General features: G+C 35.5%; 5 non-coding genes across 5 annotated transcripts; all 5 read right to left on the reverse strand.

Moving 5' to 3' along the window:
- Nucleotides 1-11326: 11326 nt before the first annotated feature.
- LOC141669115 (small nucleolar RNA R71) lies at nt 11327-11433 on the reverse strand. Its single transcript, XR_012553409.1, has one exon. It is a non-coding gene; the product is annotated as a small nucleolar RNA R71 (small nucleolar RNA).
- A 1374-nt stretch (nt 11434-12807) lies between these two features.
- On the reverse strand, nt 12808-12914 carry LOC141669137 (small nucleolar RNA R71). Its single transcript, XR_012553429.1, has one exon. It is a non-coding gene; the product is annotated as a small nucleolar RNA R71 (small nucleolar RNA).
- Nucleotides 12915-14316: 1402 nt separating this feature from the next.
- LOC141669555 (small nucleolar RNA R71) lies at nt 14317-14423 on the reverse strand. The gene has a single exon (XR_012553828.1). It is a non-coding gene; the product is annotated as a small nucleolar RNA R71 (small nucleolar RNA).
- A 1373-nt stretch (nt 14424-15796) lies between these two features.
- On the reverse strand, nt 15797-15903 carry LOC141669044 (small nucleolar RNA R71). Its single transcript, XR_012553343.1, has one exon. It is a non-coding gene; the product is annotated as a small nucleolar RNA R71 (small nucleolar RNA).
- Nucleotides 15904-17277: 1374 nt separating this feature from the next.
- On the reverse strand, nt 17278-17384 carry LOC141670167 (small nucleolar RNA R71). Its single transcript, XR_012554410.1, has one exon. It is a non-coding gene; the product is annotated as a small nucleolar RNA R71 (small nucleolar RNA).
- Nucleotides 17385-18348: the final 964 nt, after the last annotated feature.

Raw genomic sequence — 18348 nt, forward strand, 5'->3', positions numbered from 1 at the left:
CTAAGCAAAATCTTTCAATTTAACTAATAAACTGATGTTACTAGTACGAGTAACAACAATTTTCATCAAAAACCGATGTTAACAATACCTTTGACATCAGTTCTTAATTGGTAACCGATGTCTATTTGTAACAAACTGATGTCTATAATACTTAATAACATCAGTTTTTTGTTTTAAGATTTTTTTTGTTGTAGTATTTAACATCGTTTTTTAATGATGTTAATGGTCCACTAGAACTGAAGTATTAAGCTTTGACAGACATCATTTTCCATTGTAACGATATTTATACCTGTTTTATTAATGCACATTTTAAAAATATAGATTCCAAAAACCAATGAACTACCAAAACCAATTGCTGCATAATACCAGTTATCTATAAATCTAACAATCAATATTCAAACATCTGGTACAACAGATTCATCTAATCCAAATATCAAGTACTACACATATCCATTCATATATTCTACTACTGTCTATACAAAGAATTTGACTTTGTACCGATAATAGCATGTAAAATATCATTTGAGGAACGCCCTTATTCTTCTGCATCTTCCCACTTCTTAGTAAAGCTCCTGTAGCCTCTGGTCCCGTATGATGACAATAAGTTTTTGCAGACCTGAGAGGATTAATTTTATTGTAGAATACTTCAAGCTATTAAAACAGTAACAAATAACTATACTAAAATAACAGAAATAAAGAAAAACACCAAAAAAAGCATGACATTCACCTGCCACTTTACTGTCTCAAGACTAGTTGCTAGTTGACGCCTATGATTGTTTACCGAGGCAAGTAGCCTATGGTCAGGATTACGGGTTTCTTGAGCAAGACTTTGCTCGAGCAACAAAACTGAAAACACTGATTCCATCCTATAACAAAAATCAACCATTTTAAGTTATAGCATAAGCAACAACTTAAACATCTTCTCTTATAATGTATAAGATAACACTCATACTCAATATACAGAGCAAATAAATCAAAAACAAGTTTTAAAATTACCATTTCAAGGACTTCTATTCTATTGTATGCCCTGTTAGAGATCACAATAAGATCTTCAACAACCAGGACTGTCAGAGTGTGTACAAAATCTGTGTCCAACATTCTTCAGCATCCTGTAGAATATCAATATGTATAAGAAAATAATGAAGTAAAAAGAATACAAGAACGTATGTCCCTAAGAGAGCCTAGTATCCACCTGGCATAGAAACAATCATGGTTCCACTACCCCTGCAATAACAAGCATGAGAAGCACTAGTCTAGCAGTCTGTGCCAAAATTCAGATTACTAAATATGTCATCAGCGAGATAATAAGACAACATGGGAAAAACAAGTAGAGTATCATGCAAATATCAGGTAGTTATAGAAAAAAGTCTTGTTAAATGTGACCAATGCCTCTTTAGAAGTTAGAACCAGCAGGGAGGCCTTGAATGATCAAACACCTAAAATTTACCACAAAACAGAAAACAAAAGGTAACTTCACAAGAATGAACATTCTATCCCTCTACTATCGAACTGGCATGGAAACAATCAATTACGATTACAATTTAGATTACTAAATACATCATCAGCAAAAGCAGAAGACAAGTAAAATAACCAAGTAGAACATCATGCAAATCTCGGGTATTTAAAAAGAAAAGAAGGCAACATATAAATGTTATTGTCTGCTCAAAACCAGAAGAGAGGCCTTGAATGACCAGTAAATCATTTTTGTACATCAACCCAACATAAATTCTTATTAATCTATAGGCATCAACTATACATGATACAAAGGATCTAACTGTAAACATGGTATAAAATATAGATACATAAAAACTTAATACAAAGCAAGTAAATCACAGACAAATATCTTGAAAATGGGCAATGCTCAAATCAAATCAAAATTTAAAGAACCAGAAAACTTACAAAAAAATCGAAATATCTTCTGAAAAAGAACTAGCAAGAAATCAAGCCCTGCAAATAACAGGTAGATATGAGACCAATAACAAATTCTCCTATTCTTATTTATTTACTTACAGTGCAATCTTTTACTCTACAGGATTATATTATCCGTCTATACGAGGATGATGGTCGCTAAGAATGTACAAATAAGCTAAATGCTGCTATACATAGTAATGAGGTGCTATCAGTATCAGTTGGAAACTTAGAATGAACTAATAGAGATTCAGTTTAAACCTTGAAGTATTACAATACTAGGCAAGAGGACTGGATGTCTTAGACTCATAGACACTATTTAAAGATGAATATAAAAAAATCATAACCACTTCAATCAAGAAAAGAGTATAATTTTGACTAACAGAAAAATGGTGTTTTCGGAGCAATTCTATAGATATCTAACTACCTTGAAAGCTACAAGCGGGAAGTTGGAAAAACTGGGTTATCCTAAAAATGTAAATCTTACGGATTTAAAAAAGACCAAGAGCAATTAGCATGGATTTTGTTTCTATCCAGCAATTTACACATTATACATTAACTTACCACCAAATGCCTCATTTTCTTGTGGATGCTTGCACTTATCTGGATGGACCATAAGCGACAACTACAACATAATAATTTAAATGAAGCACGTCACCGTAAATCCTAAAACTGAAAGGGGAAAAAATGAAAATACAGCCAGCTTAATGCTTATAAAGAAATTATCTTGCGATATTGCTTTTTAATTTCTTCAGGAGTAGAATCAAACGGGAGGTTAAGATACTCAAAAGGATTCAATTTGAAGCAGGAAAGAATCCTACACATAATAATAAAGAACCAAACAACTAGTTAACTAAAAGCGCATATATTGAACATGTAATTCACAATAATTATGTCAAAAAAACTAGTGAATTCAGCTATCTCAAAACAATAATAGAACTAATTAAATCATGATATCATCCAAACCCAAAAATAAGTAGTAATTTTCACACAATTAAACAAAGCTTATGTCGAACTAATTAAAAGAAAGGAGAAGCATAATAAAAGAGAAATGTGTATGTATAGAAAAATAGATATGAGGGGATGGATTGTAAGGTATGTATACCTAGCGACTTCATTATCGCGCTCAACCTCGCGCTCAACCTACAATAATCATGTTAAAGTAGAACTTTAGAACTTTAAAGTACAATTTATGTGGCACAAAATAAAATTAAAAGTATATAACAGAAGCATGGCCTGTTTTAATAGATTTTCAGGGGAAACTGGCAAACTGCAATTGTCAAAGAACCATCTAGGATTAGCCGGTGATAAGGTTATTTAAAGACCCACTTTGGACCTAACCTTAAACACACAATGCTTGATTATTAATACCCGGAGACCTTAAGTTTTTATTGCTCAAATGACAGGACTAAAGCTCACAAGTTGCTTTTTTTACCAACACTGTATATTCAATACTACAGTGCAATTCTTGTATTGTTGCCAATTTGGCTACATATACTAAAAAAGAAAGCAATGGCCTAAAACCTTGTCTTTCATTCCTCCATCAGCTCCTCACTTAAGATTAAGATTTCTAAAAGTTTAAAGGCCAAAAAATGTACATTTGGATTTGGAATCATGATGAAAATACTAATACATATAACACCTACCTTGGAAGGGTCAAATCCAAATCCACTCATTTGTATCATGCATTGTGTGTCATCTATAGCTGCATCACATAGACATTTTAATCCAATAGTAACTGATCTTGCTATATGTATTAAGCTATTAAAATCGTGAAACAGTTTTAAAAGTTGTACAATATACTTACCATTTTCTTCTCCTACCATAAGACTAAATAAACCTCTTAATCCAAACAGATTGAGGAAGTACCTGATAAAGAAATAGAACACAATCATTAGCTAATCACTGCCAATAAACATTACAAAAATAACTTGATATAAACTATAGGCATATCAAATAATCACAAAAATAATAGGGAATTAGAGAGATTACTTAATTACGATTGAATTTTATTTTCAACTCGGATACTGCAAGGTGAAGTGTCTAGGGGTTTTAATAAGAATGATCTAGAAATTGTAAGCGGACTTTCATCAAACACATAGCAATCAAATCAAACTTGCTTAAAACTATCATATTAAAACCATTAAATTAAAAGAATACAAACTATGAGCATCAGTAATTCCAATGGTCACCGTCTAATAAAAAAACAAATAACCACAAAATAATGAAATTAAGATGAATAAAGATGTAATATATGAGTTAATATTATAAAATAAAACCACAAGTAAGAATGGAAAAATAAAGAAGAAAAATACCTAATTTTGAGTAGAGCAGGATTGTAGTAACATAATTGAAAAATCAAGCAGAGACACCATGGCGATGCAATTAGGGCAAATTGTTTTTACCTATTTTATCAATTGTATAACATCTCTATATAACAAGATTTATTATTGCTAAATGTATAAATACATATACTACATTTCTTTTCCCCAAATTGTAATAATTTGGGGAAAAGAGAAGAGATTTTTACTGAAAATAAGAGCACAGAGAGGGAAACGATAGCAGGTGTGGGTGTTTAGAAAATGTGTTCTTGGTGGGTGTTCTCAACGCAAGTGAGGTTGAGAGATGATTTTTGATGTTTTATGTTTTTGATGTTTTTTGTTTTATTATTAATAAAAAGAGGGGGAAGAAGTGTGTGAAAAGAGGGGGGGAAATTTTGTTAAGGCAAAAAACAGGGGGGAAACATGGAGGGAATAAATTATTTGGCTAAGGGGGAAAAACGGGGAAGCCGCGCTGATTAATTTTTTTAAAACAGACATATAACATCGGTTGGGCTAAAACACTGATGTTTATAAAACCAAAAGACATCAGTTGCCTAAAACTGATGTATAAAACACCTTTTACATCGGCTCCAAAAGCAACCGATGTCTAAGAGGCGATGTCTATTCTACTTTTTCTAGTAGTGATAAGACATTAACTGGTCCAAACGAGTCCATGTGAATAAGTTGCAATGGTGCAATTATGGAATTCACATTTTTGCTTTTGTGACTGGACCTTTTCATTTTTCCTTTTTGACAAGCCTCATAAACTTCATCTTGTGCAAATTCCAGATTTGGCATGTCTCTCACTAATTCCTTTTTCACCAAGGTATTAATTGCTTTATAATTTAGGTAAGAGAGTTTCTTCTGCTACATTTTGCTTTGCTCAATGGATTCCTTGGTGTAGAATCAACATATACCATCCTTATTTGTAGAGTATAGTTCTGCAACAAACAAGCTTCCATTCCTTGCTCCTTTCAAAGCAACTTCACTAGTCTTTTTGATCAAGACCATCTACAAGTGCTACATCTCCCATGACAACATTTCCAGAATTTAACTTGCCATATCCAATTATGAATCCTTTGTTGTTGTCTCTAAAAGTCACCAATGGGACAACCATCTCCTTAAATTGTGATAGCAGGACCTTATCACCTATCATATGTCTGAAGCATCCACTACCAATGATCCATATGACTCTCTTGATTTTATCCTGTACATAATGAGGATTAAGTATGTTTAGCTACCCAAGTAGTGTTGGGTACTGTTGAGTGACATTTATGACACATTATAACGCTCCGTAAAGCTTTGGGTTGAAGTTTTATACTCGAGTTGTTAGTGTTTTTAACGTATTTTTGTATTGTTTTTGCATTACAGGCATTTATCAAGAATACAGGTGAATTGGCATTGTTTGGTTGCTAATTTGGTATTAGGATGTAGTCTAGAATAAAAGCTCGTGAAAAGACCAGCTCAAACCAACAAGAAATGAAAGAAGTCAAATTTTCTCCAGAGAAACGGCGCGGCCGTGCGTGCCGGGAAGGCAGAATGTCAGCGCGCCCGCACTGGTCAAGTGCGCGGCCGCGCCAGGTCGGGAATTAAAATCCTATTTCTCATGGTATTTTGATCAGATGGATTTCTACTCTGCATGGGATGCTATATATACATAACTTATGCTCATTTTTATTGAGGAGACGTACCAGAGGTTAAGGAGAAGGTGTGAGAAGACCGTAGAGCACAATTCAACCAAAACGAAGAAGATCTAGTTTAATCTTGTGATTCTTTATTTTAAGTTGAAACTTTGGATGCTAGTTTTCTTATTCGTGAACCTATACTCTTGTTTCGTACTTGGTTTTGTTCTATATAAAGACTACGTTTATTATACCATGTTTTCATCGGAACCTATATTGATGATGAGTCCGATTATGGGCTAATCGTTATTGTGGGGTTCTAACGGATTTATTTATGGATTTCTTTATTTAATTTGTTTCGAGACCTTAGTGTGTTGTATTAACTCAAATTTTTGAGACCTTGTAAAACGTTTAATGAATAGTAACCCTAACGAATGGGAAAAACTTTTGAGCCCACACTATGTAGTACATGAGAAAATGAGTTTCGGAGTTGATATTACGATTATACATACTAAATGAGTGTATGTAAACGCTATTAGTTTTCGAAGAAAACGAACTTTAAAAAACGACAGTATTTATGACTCATCGAGGATTACGGGAATCATAATATAATTACGAGATTAAAATCCTACGGATTTATATTCAAGTAGGATAAATAAAATATAAGGAATAAATACGAAAGGAATTACATCGCGAACGATTTACGAGTGAGTATTACGAAGAACGTTTAAGTAACCGAGCGAACACGTAAACGATTAAATAAACGTAACGCACTAACTAAACCATGGTAAGGAAGTAACCATGGTTACTTCATCAAATAGTGAGCTAACCATAGGATGATCAAGCTAGCTAGCAAAATAGTGTGCTAAGGAAGCTAAACCTTGTAGTTAGCTTGTAAGCTAGCAAGCTACAAAGATTTGTCCCTAAGATTTGCAACCAGGAATCAACCTAGAATGCTATACTAGGAGAATAAAATCAATTGCAAAGATATCACCTCATCTTCCTAAAAGCAACCTAGCAAAGCATCCAAGAGAAGCAACCAAGAGTAGTATAAATACCCCCCATCCCAATTGCTTCCATTCGGCAATTTGAAGAAAAAAAGGGGAATTCAAATTCAAATCTCCAAGTTCTAGCTCTTGTAAAATCATCCAATTAATTCTAAAGCCTCCTAGCAATTAAAATAAGGTAATAAAATTCTTTCATCTCTTTTTATCAAGGTTTGATGGGTGGGATAAATTCAAGAAACTCACTAGTGAATAGTATGAATAGAAACCTCTCTTTGGTTTCTTGATTTCAATGGTGGTTTTAGGTTCTAAAAATCATACCAAGCACTTCCAAGCCTCCACCATCCTCAAGAACACATCTAAAGCTTTCAAGAAAGGTAAAAAATCTTTGGCCCAACTTTATTTAAGATTCATTTTAAGATCCATTTAGTATGTGGTAGTAAACCTAGTGTAATGAGTGTTATTGGTGAAATCTTGATGATTAAGTTAAATAGATTTAAGGTTGGTTGTTGTTGCCTCAAGAACATGATGTTCTTGAGATGAGTTTGTGTGTTGATAATTATATGATGATTGTTGGTGGTTGTGTTAAGAGTTAGGGTGTAAACGAAACCCCGATCGTAAACGTAACTCCGTTAAAACCAACAAATCGTAACTTTAAGTTTCTGCAGAAAGTCCCAAAGTTGTAAACTGTAGTTTCTTGAAAAATAACCTTTTTTAGGATAGAAAATGTTATAAGGATCTTTTAGGCGCTTGAATCGCTTGATTCTGATTTACGGATCAAAAGTTATGACCGTTTGACTAAAAGTGATTTACGCGACAAAAACTACTACGAATCACGAACTTTGAAAATATAAAGGATAGACTTAAAAGTATTCATAAATCATGAGATTTTTACAGAGAGTAAAATATTGAGTTTCCTAACTTCCATAAAAATTTCAAATGAAAATAATGATTTCTCAATTTTATAAAAATATTGGAGCCGAGACCGCGCGAGTAGAAACCGTGAGAATCCATAAGCGGAGCCGACGGCGATAATAAGAACGAACCTAAAATACTTAGGAAAATGAAGTGACCATAATGTGAATATGACTTAAAGGAATGATAAGGGTAGTGTATATTGAGAGGGTGCATAATAAGTAGCGCATGAGTGTGGGTTACCGTAAATTAGAACGAAACCTAACGAAATGAAATGTGTTTATGGTTATAGATTTCCGAGCGGAACCTAGAGCATCCCCCACCTCGAGATACCCAGGCAAGTTTCCGAACCCAACTCCAGTTTTACTGTTGTGTTGTGAAAGAATGATTTTATTATCATTGCATAAATACCATGTTTGCCATGATACGTAGTTGTTGAATTTTCGCATAATATAACGATGTTGTACGATAAGTATATATCGTGAAATGTTATTTCGCTTTAAGCGTGACGTATTATATAAGACCGAAAGTCGGTCGGGATTTAAGATAAAACCTGAAAATCATTCCGGTGATATTATAGGACAGTTATAAGTCCATAGTAGTATGTTTTAAAAGGGACTCATCGTCCACTTACGAAACACTAAAACACTTCGAACTTTTATTAAAACGATTTCCCAACGATCATATTCCCTCAACTATATTTTATGGTTCGAATAATAAATACTATATACTTATTCCTTATTATGGGAATAGTATACTCCAACATTTATTTATTTCAAACCCGATTAATCACTATAGATTATTAATTATGGAGACACAAACTAGTTGAGAAATATTATTTTAAATATTCTTTTAGAGAGTAAACCCATTCGAGGTTTAATTATTTATCGATTATCATTTAATTATTTATTATTTATTAAAGGGTTTATTATTGATTTAAAAATCATAGATCCTGATTTAAAATATACTTTCTGATTTCAGAATATCATTCGAATAATTTCAGATCGTCGGTGAATATTATCCCGACTTATTTAATATTTTGAATATAGTTTCAAAGAGAAACTTTTCCCCCTTATTAATTATTTGTTGACAACGGTCAACTCACTTCCTTAGTACTTCCTCCGAAATTCTCCCAAGTACGTATATACATATATATATATTTATATCTTAGAGAGATAAGCTGTTTCTATCAACAAGCAAGACGCTTGGGGAACCTCGATGTAGTTCGAGTTCTCGAGATTGATAGAATTCTTTTAAAGGACATGGGAGGGGTAGACTCTGGTACTATGTGTGCTAGATGGACTACCAAAGGTACCGCAGGAGAAGGTACTCAGTGTACTCAGGAACTTGTGAAGTATGTGTATACCCGAAAATGGGACACGTAGCCCGAATGCGGCAAGGGTGATAACCGGGATACGAAGGTGTCATCCTTCTACTAGTAGAAAAGGTTACTATTATCGTATTACGACTGATCATCGTATACGGTGGCTCCAACAAGTGTCCTAATTCTTCCAATTGGAATTGCGATGCAATACCGTAACCCAAGCCTAGGTGCTGGGATTACTATTAAGGTATTCGCAGGATATTAAAATCCCTTAAAGAATTATTTTCATAAGAAGGTGTGTATCACCAAGGAAAACTATTTTTGAATAAAATATAATTATCATATATGATGTTATTATACAGTCATTTTCATACTGTACTTTATTATGCTGGGCATTATAGCTCAAGCTTGTTTTCTTAAATTGACACAACACAATAGTGAATCAAGATGCCTACCATGAGAACCACATCCAGGAAACGGGTAGGAAATGGCCAGCTGTTCTGTAGATTATTTGGTGCTGTACCACAGGTAGTCAGAATAAGTTTGATTAGTTTTCAGTTGTTTATAGTTCGGCTTATTTATAAGTATGACTTATGTAAGGTAAGAAATAAGAAACGTATATTTGGCCGGCGGACTAGCCTTACTTAAAGGTTCCTCCCCGGTAAGATTAATTACTTTTGGGTTGTAATAAATATCACTTGATGGTTCACAATTACTCTAGTTATGATGGTTCATTTCCAAGACAATAACCTGTAAGTGTGTGTGTGATAAGTGTGGGGTCGTGAAGCGTGAGTATTTATATACTGTAGTGTGAGTTGTGTGAGTTTAGATGGCGTGGCCTCCGAGACTCCTGACCCCGGGTTTTGGGGTGCCACATGTGTGGTGATTGTATGATAACCTAGTATTGGTTGGGCTTAATTGTCTTATGAGCGTCACGAACTTGTAAGATAGTGTGTTAATCTTTAATGAAGCAAAAGTGAATTTAAGGGTTTAGAACTTGCCATGCTACCATAGGTTCATGTATGTGATATGCATGATTGATATGTAATTTTAACCATTTTACTTGCCCTATGTAATCACGAGAGATAACTTGTGCATTAAACTGTTATGTTGTCCAATTCTGTAGACATATAGGGTCTTAATATAATTGGTGTCTATTCGGCTTCTAACTCTTTTATGGATGTCTGGAAGTATGGTATTCGTACAACGAAAGTTAGCATTTATAAGTTTCGTGTTATCTGATTAGTGTCATCACAATTACATGCTAAGGTTAAGAACGAAAAGCCTATTAAATGAAGTATTTAATGAAGTTAGAATCCCATGTTTGTGTCATATATTATTCAAACCTCTTTAATCTCTTAGTTTATGTTCTTTAATACAATTCTTAGTTAATCTTAGTAATAATCAACCTCAATTGTTATTCGTCTTAGCATTGGATAATATCCATACTATTTTTCCATAAATATATTGATTGAAATTAACCTAAACCAATCCATGTGGGAATGAACTAGAATTTATTCTATATTACTTGTGATCGCGTATACTTGCATGAATTTTAGTGCGTGTTTAGTAATTAACAAGTTTTTGGCGCCGCTGCCGGGGACTATCGGTGTTAATTTTTAGTTTATGTGTTTGTCATCATTGGTCGTTAACGTTCAATGACTCGGACATTATTATATATTTGTTTCCTTATTTTGTTCAGGTACTCTTGCGAGCGTGTATGTATACGCATTCTCGGAATCGTAAGAGAACACTGGATAAAGCTGAGGAAGAAGTTGTAGTCATTAAAGAGAAAGTTGAAGAAGAGATCTTAGTTGAGAGGGAAAAGAAGCACTTGTTGTAATGGGAGAACCAGAAGTGAATCCAAAGGCTTTGATGGACTACTCTCAAACGAAGATCGATGATATTTAGTCTAGCATTGTTCGACCAACCATCTTCGCTAATACCTTTGAGATTAGGCCGAGCACGATTCAGATGATACAGAACTCAGTTCAGTTTGGGGGTTCTCCGATAGAAGACCCCAACATGCACATCAGAGATTTCATCGAGATCTGTGACACTTTCAAGTTCAATGTAGTTCCTGAAGATGCTATTAAGTTGAGGCTTTTCCCATTCTCTCTACGGTATAAAGCTAAGTGTTGGTTACATTCTCTACCACCAGTGTTTATCACCAAATAGGAGGATCTCGCTCAGAAGTTCTTAAATAAATTCTAACCTATGGCGAAGACTGCTGCAATCAGAAACATACTTACTCAATTTGCTCAGCAATTTGGAGAATCTCTATGTGAGGCTTGGGATCGTTAGAAGGAGATGCTTAGGAAGTGTCCTTATCATGGGATGCCTAAATAGATGATCATTAACTGTTTCTATAATGGATTGGGTGCTACTTCTAGACCAATGTTTGATGCAGCATCGGGAGGAGCCTTGTAGTCCAAAAGCTACTATGAAGCTTATAAATTAATTGAACCAATGGCTGCTAATGAATACCAGAATCCTACTCAGAAACAATCTCAGGGCAAGGTAGAAGGAATTCTGGAGTAGGATGCAGTTACTGCTATTGCTGCTCAACTTAAGGCTCTGACAATGAAGGTGGATTCTTTGGCTAATTATGGAGTTAATCAAATCACTAGTGTATGTGAACTTTGTGCTGGTGCCCATGAGACCGATTAGTGTGCCATTTTTAGTGAATTAGCTCAGTTTGTGTGCAACTTTCAGAGGTCGCAGAACCCTGTACCAGCCACCTATCATCCTAACAACCACAATCATCAAGACTTTAGCTGGAGCAACACTCAAAATGCGGTTCAACGGCCTTATTAGCAGTATCCAGGAAATCAATTGTGTCATATATTATTCAAACCTCTTTAATCTCTTAGTTTATGTTCTTTAATACAATTCTTAGTTAATCTTAGTTATAATCAACCTCAATTGTTATTCGTCTTAGCATTGGGTAATATCCATACTATTGTTGCATAAATACATTGATTAAAATTAACCTAAACCAATCCCTCTGGGAACGAACTACAATTTATTCTATATTACTTGTGATCGCATATACTTGTATGAATTTTAGTGCGTGTTTAGCGACGAAAAAGTTTTTGGCACCGCTGCCGGGACTATCGGTGTTAATTTTTAGTTTATGTGTTTTTCATCATTGGTCGTTAAAGTTCATTGACTCGGACATTGTAACGTATTTGTTTCCTTGTTTTGTTCAGGTACTCTTGTGAGCGTGTATGTATACGCATTCTCAGATTCGTAAGAGAACACTGGATAAATCTGAGGAAGAAGTTGTAGTCTTTAGAGAGAAAGTTGAAGAAGATATCTTAGTTGAGAGGGAAAAGAAGCACTTGTTGTAATGGGAGAACCAGAAGTGAATCCAAAGGCTTTGATGGACTACTCTCAAATGAAGATTGATAATATTCAGTCTAGCATTGTTCGACCAGCCATATTAGCTAATACTTTTGAGATCAAGTCGAGAACGATTCAGATGATACAAAACTCAGTTAAGTTTGGGGGTTCTCCGACAGAAGACCCCAACATGCACATCAGAGATTTTATCGAGATCTGCGATAATTTCAAGTTCAATGTAGTTCCTGAAGATGCTACGGGATAAAGCTAAGTGTTGGTTACATTCTCTACCACCAGTGTTTATCACCAAATAGGAGGATCTCACTCAAAAGTTCTTAACTAAATTCTAACCTATGGCGAAGAATGCTGCAATCAGAAACATACTTACTCAATTTGCTCAACAATTTGGAGAATCTCTATGTGAGGCTTGGGATCGTTATAAGGAGATGCTTAGGAAGTGTCCTTATCATGGGATGCCTGAATGGATGATCATTAACTATTTCTATAATGGTTTGGGTGTTACTTCTAGTCCAATGTTTGATGCAGCATCAGGAGTAGCCTTGTAGTCTAAAAGCTACGATGAAGCTTATAAATTAATTGAAGTAATGGCTACTAATGAATACCAGAATCCTACTCAGAAACTATCTCAGGGCAAGGTAGCAGGAATTCTGGAGTAGGATGCAGCTATTGCTATAGCTGCTCAACTTAAGGCTCTTACAATGAAGGTGGATTCTTTGGCTAATTATGGAGTCAATCAAATCACTAGTGTCTGATAACTTTATGCTGGTGCCCATGAGACTGATTAGTGTGCCATTTCTAATGAATAAACTCAGTTTGGCGCAACTTTCAGAGGTCGCAGAACCTTGTACAAGCCACCTATCATCCTAACAACCGCAATCATCCAGACTTTAGCTGGAGCAACACTCAAAATACGGTTCAACGGCCTTATAAGCAGTATCCAGGAAAGCAATTGTGTTATATATTATTCAAACCTCTTTAATCTCTTAGTTTATGTTCTTTAATACAATTCTTAGTTAATCTTAGTTATAATCAACCTCAATTGTTATTCTTCTTAGCATTGGATAATATCCATACTATTGTTGCATAAATACATTGATTAAAATTAACCTAAACAAATCCCTGTGGGAACAAACTAGAATTTATTTTATATTACTTGTGATTTTGTATACTTGCATGAATTTTAGTGCGTGTTTAGCGACTAACAAGTTTTTGGCGCCGCTGCCGGGGACTATCGGTGTTAATTTTTAGTTTATTTGTTTGTCATCATTGGTCGTTAAAGTTCATTGACTCGGACATTGTACGTATTTGTTTCCTTGTTTTGTTCAAGTACTCTTGCGAGCGTGTATTTATACGCATTCTCGGATTGGTAAGAAAATACTGGATAAAGATGAGGAAGTAGTTGTAGTCATTAGAGAGAAAGTTGAAGTAGATATCTTAGTTGAGAGGGAAAAGAAGCACTTGTTGTAATGGGAGAACTAGAAGTGATTCCAAAGGCTTTGATGGACTACTCTCAAACGAAGATCGATGATATTCAGTCTAGCATTGTTCGACCAACCATCTCAGCTAATACCTTTGAGATCAAGTCGAGCACGATTCAGAGGATACAGAACTCAGTTCAGTTTGGGGGTTCTCCGACAGAAGACCCCAACATGCACATCTGAGATTTCATCGAGATCTGCGACACTTTCAAGTTCAATGTAGTTCCTGAAGATGTTATTAAGTTGAGGCTTTTCCCTTTCTCTCTACGGGATAAAGCTAAGTGTTGGTTACATTCTCTACCACCAGTTTTTATCACCAAATGGGAGGATCTCCCTCAGAAGTTCTTAACTAAATTCTAACATATGGCGAAGACTGCTGCAATCAGAAACATACTTACTCAAGTTGCTCAACAATTTGGAGAATCTCTATGTGAGGCTTGGGATCGTTGTAAGGAGATGCTTAGGAAGTGTCATCATCATGGGATGCCTGAATGGATGATCATTAACTGTTTCTATAATGGATTGGGTGCTACTTCTAGACCAATATTTGATGCAGCATCAGAAGGAGCCTTGTAGTCCAAAAGCTATGATGAAGCTTATAAATTAATTGAACTAATGGCTGCAAATGAATACCAGAATCCTACTCAGAAACTATCTCAGGGCAAGGTAGCAGGAATTCTGGAGTAGGATGCAGCTACTGCTATGGCTGCTCAACTTAAGGCTCTGACAATGAAGGTGGATTCTTTGGCTAATTATGGAGTTAATCAAATCACTAGTGTCTGTGAACTTTGTGCTGGTGCCCATGAGACTGATTAGTGTGCCATTTCTAGTGAATAAGCTCAGTTTGTGCATGACTTTCAGAGGTCGCAGAACCCTGTACCAGCCACCTATCATCCTAACAACCACAATCATCAAGACTTTAGCTGGAGCAACACTCAAAATGCGGTTCAACGGCCTTATTAGCAGTATCCAGGAAAGCAGTTGTGTCATATATTATTCAAATCTCTTTAATCTCTTAGTTTATGTTCTTTAATACAATCCTTAGTTAATCTTAGTTATAATCAACCTCAACTGTTATTCGTCTTAGCATTGGGTAATATCCATACTATTGTTGAATAAATACATTGATTAAAATTAACCTAAACCAATCCCCGTGGGAACGAACTAGAATTTATTCTATATTACTTGTGATCACATATACTTGCATGAATTTTATTGCGTGTTTAGCGACTAACAAGTTTTTGGCGCCCTGCCGGGACTATCGGTGTTAATTTTTAGTTTATGTGTTTTTCATCAATGGTCGTTAAAGTTCATTCACTCGGACATTGTTACGTATTTGTTTCCTTGCTTTGTTCAGGTACTCTTGCGAGCGTGTATGTCTACGCATTCTTGAATTCGTAAGAGAACACTGGATAAAGCTGAGGAAGAAGTTGTAGTCTTTAGAGAGAATGTTGAAGAAGATATCTTAGTTGAGAGGGAAAAAAAGCACTTGTTGTAATGGGAGAACCAGAAGTGAATCCAAAGGCTTTGATGGACTACTCTCAAACAAAGATCGATGATATTCAGTCTAGCATTGTTCGACCAGCAATATTAGCTAATACCTTTGAGATCAAGTCGAGAACGATTCAGATGATACATAACTCAGTTCAGTTTGGGGGTTCTCCGACAGAAGACCTCAACATGCCCATCAGAGATTTTATCGAGATCTGTGACACTTTCAAGTTCAATGTAGTTCCTGAAGATGCTACGGGATAAAGCTAAGTGTTGGTTACATTCTCTACCACCAGTGTTTATCACCAAATAGGAGGATCTCACTCAGAAGTTCTTAACTAAATTCTAACCTATGGCGAAGAATGCTGCAATCAGAAACATACTTACTCAATTTACTCAGCAATTTGGAGAATCTCTATGTGAGGCTTGGGATCGTTATAAGGAGATGCTTAGGAAGTGTCCTTATCATGGGATGCCTGAATGGATGATCATTAACTGTTTCTATAATGGATTGGGTGTTACTTCTAGTCCAATGTTTGATGCAGTATCAGGAGGAGCCTTGTAGTCTAAAAGCTATGATGAAGCTTATAAATTAATTGAACTAATAGCTGCTAATGAATACCAGAATCCTACTCAGAAACTATCTCAGGGCAAGGTAGCAGGAATTCTGGAGTAGGATGCAGCTACTGCTATAGCTGTTCAACTTAAGGCTCTGACAATGAAGGTGGATTCTTTGGCTAATTATGGACTCAATCAAATCACTAGTATCTGTGAACTTTGTGCTGGTGCCCATGAGACTGATTAGTGTACCATTTCTAATGAATAAACTCAGTTTGTGCGCAACTTTCAAAGGTCGCAGAACCCTGTACAAGCCACCTATCATCCTAACAACCGCAATCATCCAGACTTTAGCTGGAGCAACACTCAAAATACAGTTCAACGGCCTTATCAGCAGTATCCAGGATAGCAATTGTGTCATATATTATTCAAACCTCTTTAATCTCTTAGTTTATGTTCTTTAATATAATTCTTAGTTAATCTTAGTTATAATCAACCTCAATTGTTATTCGTCTTAGCATTGGATAATATCCATACTATTGTTGCATAAATACATTGATTAAAATTAACCCAAACCAATCCATGCGGGAACAAACTAGAATTTATTTTATATTACTTGTGATTTTGTATACTTGCATGAATTTTAGTGCGTGTTTAGCGACTAACAAGTTTTTGGCGCCGCTGTCGGGGACTATCAGTGTTAATTTTTAGTTTATGTGTTTGTCATCATTGGTCGTTAAAGTTCATTGACTCGGATATTGTACGTATTTGGTTCCTTGTTTTGTTCAGGTACCCTTGCGAGCGTGTATGTATACGCATTCTCGGATTCGTAAGAGAACACTGGATAAAGCTGAGGAAGAAGTTATAGTCATTAGAGAGAAAGTTGAAGAAGATATCTTAGTTGAGAGGGAAAAGAAGCACTTGCTGTAATGGGAGAACCAGAAATGAATCCAAAGGCTTTGATGGACTACTCTCAAACGAAGATCGATGATATTCAGTCTAGCATTGTTCGACCAGCCATATTAGCTAATACCTTTGAGATCAAGTCGAGAACGATTCAGATGATACATAACTCAGTTCAGTTTGGGGGTTCTCCGACAGAAGACCTCAACATGCCCATCAGAGATTTTATCGAGATCTGCGACACTTTCAAGTTCAATGTAGTTCCTGAAGATGCTACGGGATAAAGCTAAGTGTTGGTTACATTCTCTACCACCAGTGTTTATCACCAAATAGGAGGATCTCACTCAGAAGTTCTTAACTAAATTCTAACCTATGGCGAAGAATGCTGCAATCAGAAACATACTTACTCAATTTACTCAGCAATTTGGAGAATCACTATGTGAGGCTTGGGATCGTTATAAGGAGATGCTTAGGAAGTGTCCTTATCATGGGATGCCTGAATGGATGATCATTAACTGTTTCTATAATGGATTGGGTGTTACTTCTAGTCCAATGTTTGATGCAGTATCAGGAGGAGCCTTGTAGTCTAAAAGCTACGATGAAGCTTATAAATTAATTGAACTAATAGCTGCTAATGAATACCAGAATCCTACTCAAAAACTATCTCAGGGCAAGGTAGCAGGAATTCTGGAGTAGGATGCAGCTACTGCTATAGCTGTTCAACTTAAGGCTCTGACAATGAAGGTGGATTCTTTGGCTAATTATGGACTCAATCAAATCACTAGTATCTGTGAACTTTGTGCTGGTGCCCATGAGACTGATTAGTGTACCATTTCTAATGAATAAACTCAGTTTGTGCGCAACTTTCAAAGGTCGCAGAACCCTGTACAAGCCACCTATCATCCTAACAACCGCAATCATCCAGACTTTAGCTGGAGCAACACTCAAAATACAGTTCAACGGCCTTATCAGCAGTATCCAAGAAAGCAATTGTGTCATATATTATTCAAACCTCTTTAATCTCTTAGTTTATGTTCTTTAATATAATTCTTAGTTAATCTTAGTTATAATCAACCTCAATTGTTATTCGTCTTAGCATTGGATAATATCCATACTATTGTTGCATAAATACATTGATTAAAATTAACCCAAACCAATCCATGCGGGAACAAACTAGAATTTATTTTATATTACTTGTGATTTTGTATACTTGCATGAATTTTAGTGCGTGTTTAGCGACTAACAAGTTTTTGGCGCCGCTGTCGGGGACTATCAGTGTTAATTTTTAGTTTATGTGTTTGTCATCATTGGTCGTTAAAGTTCATTGACTCGGATATTGTACGTATTTGGTTCCTTGTTTTGTTCAGGTACTCTTGCGAGCGTGTATGTATACGCATTCTCGGATTCGTAAGAGAACACTGGATAAAGCTGAGGAAGAAGTTATAGTCATTAGAGAGA

This window comes from Apium graveolens, chromosome 6 (assembly GCF_009905375.1).
Source record: "Apium graveolens cultivar Ventura chromosome 6, ASM990537v1, whole genome shotgun sequence".
NCBI classification, from domain to species: Eukaryota; Viridiplantae; Streptophyta; class Magnoliopsida; order Apiales; family Apiaceae; genus Apium; species Apium graveolens.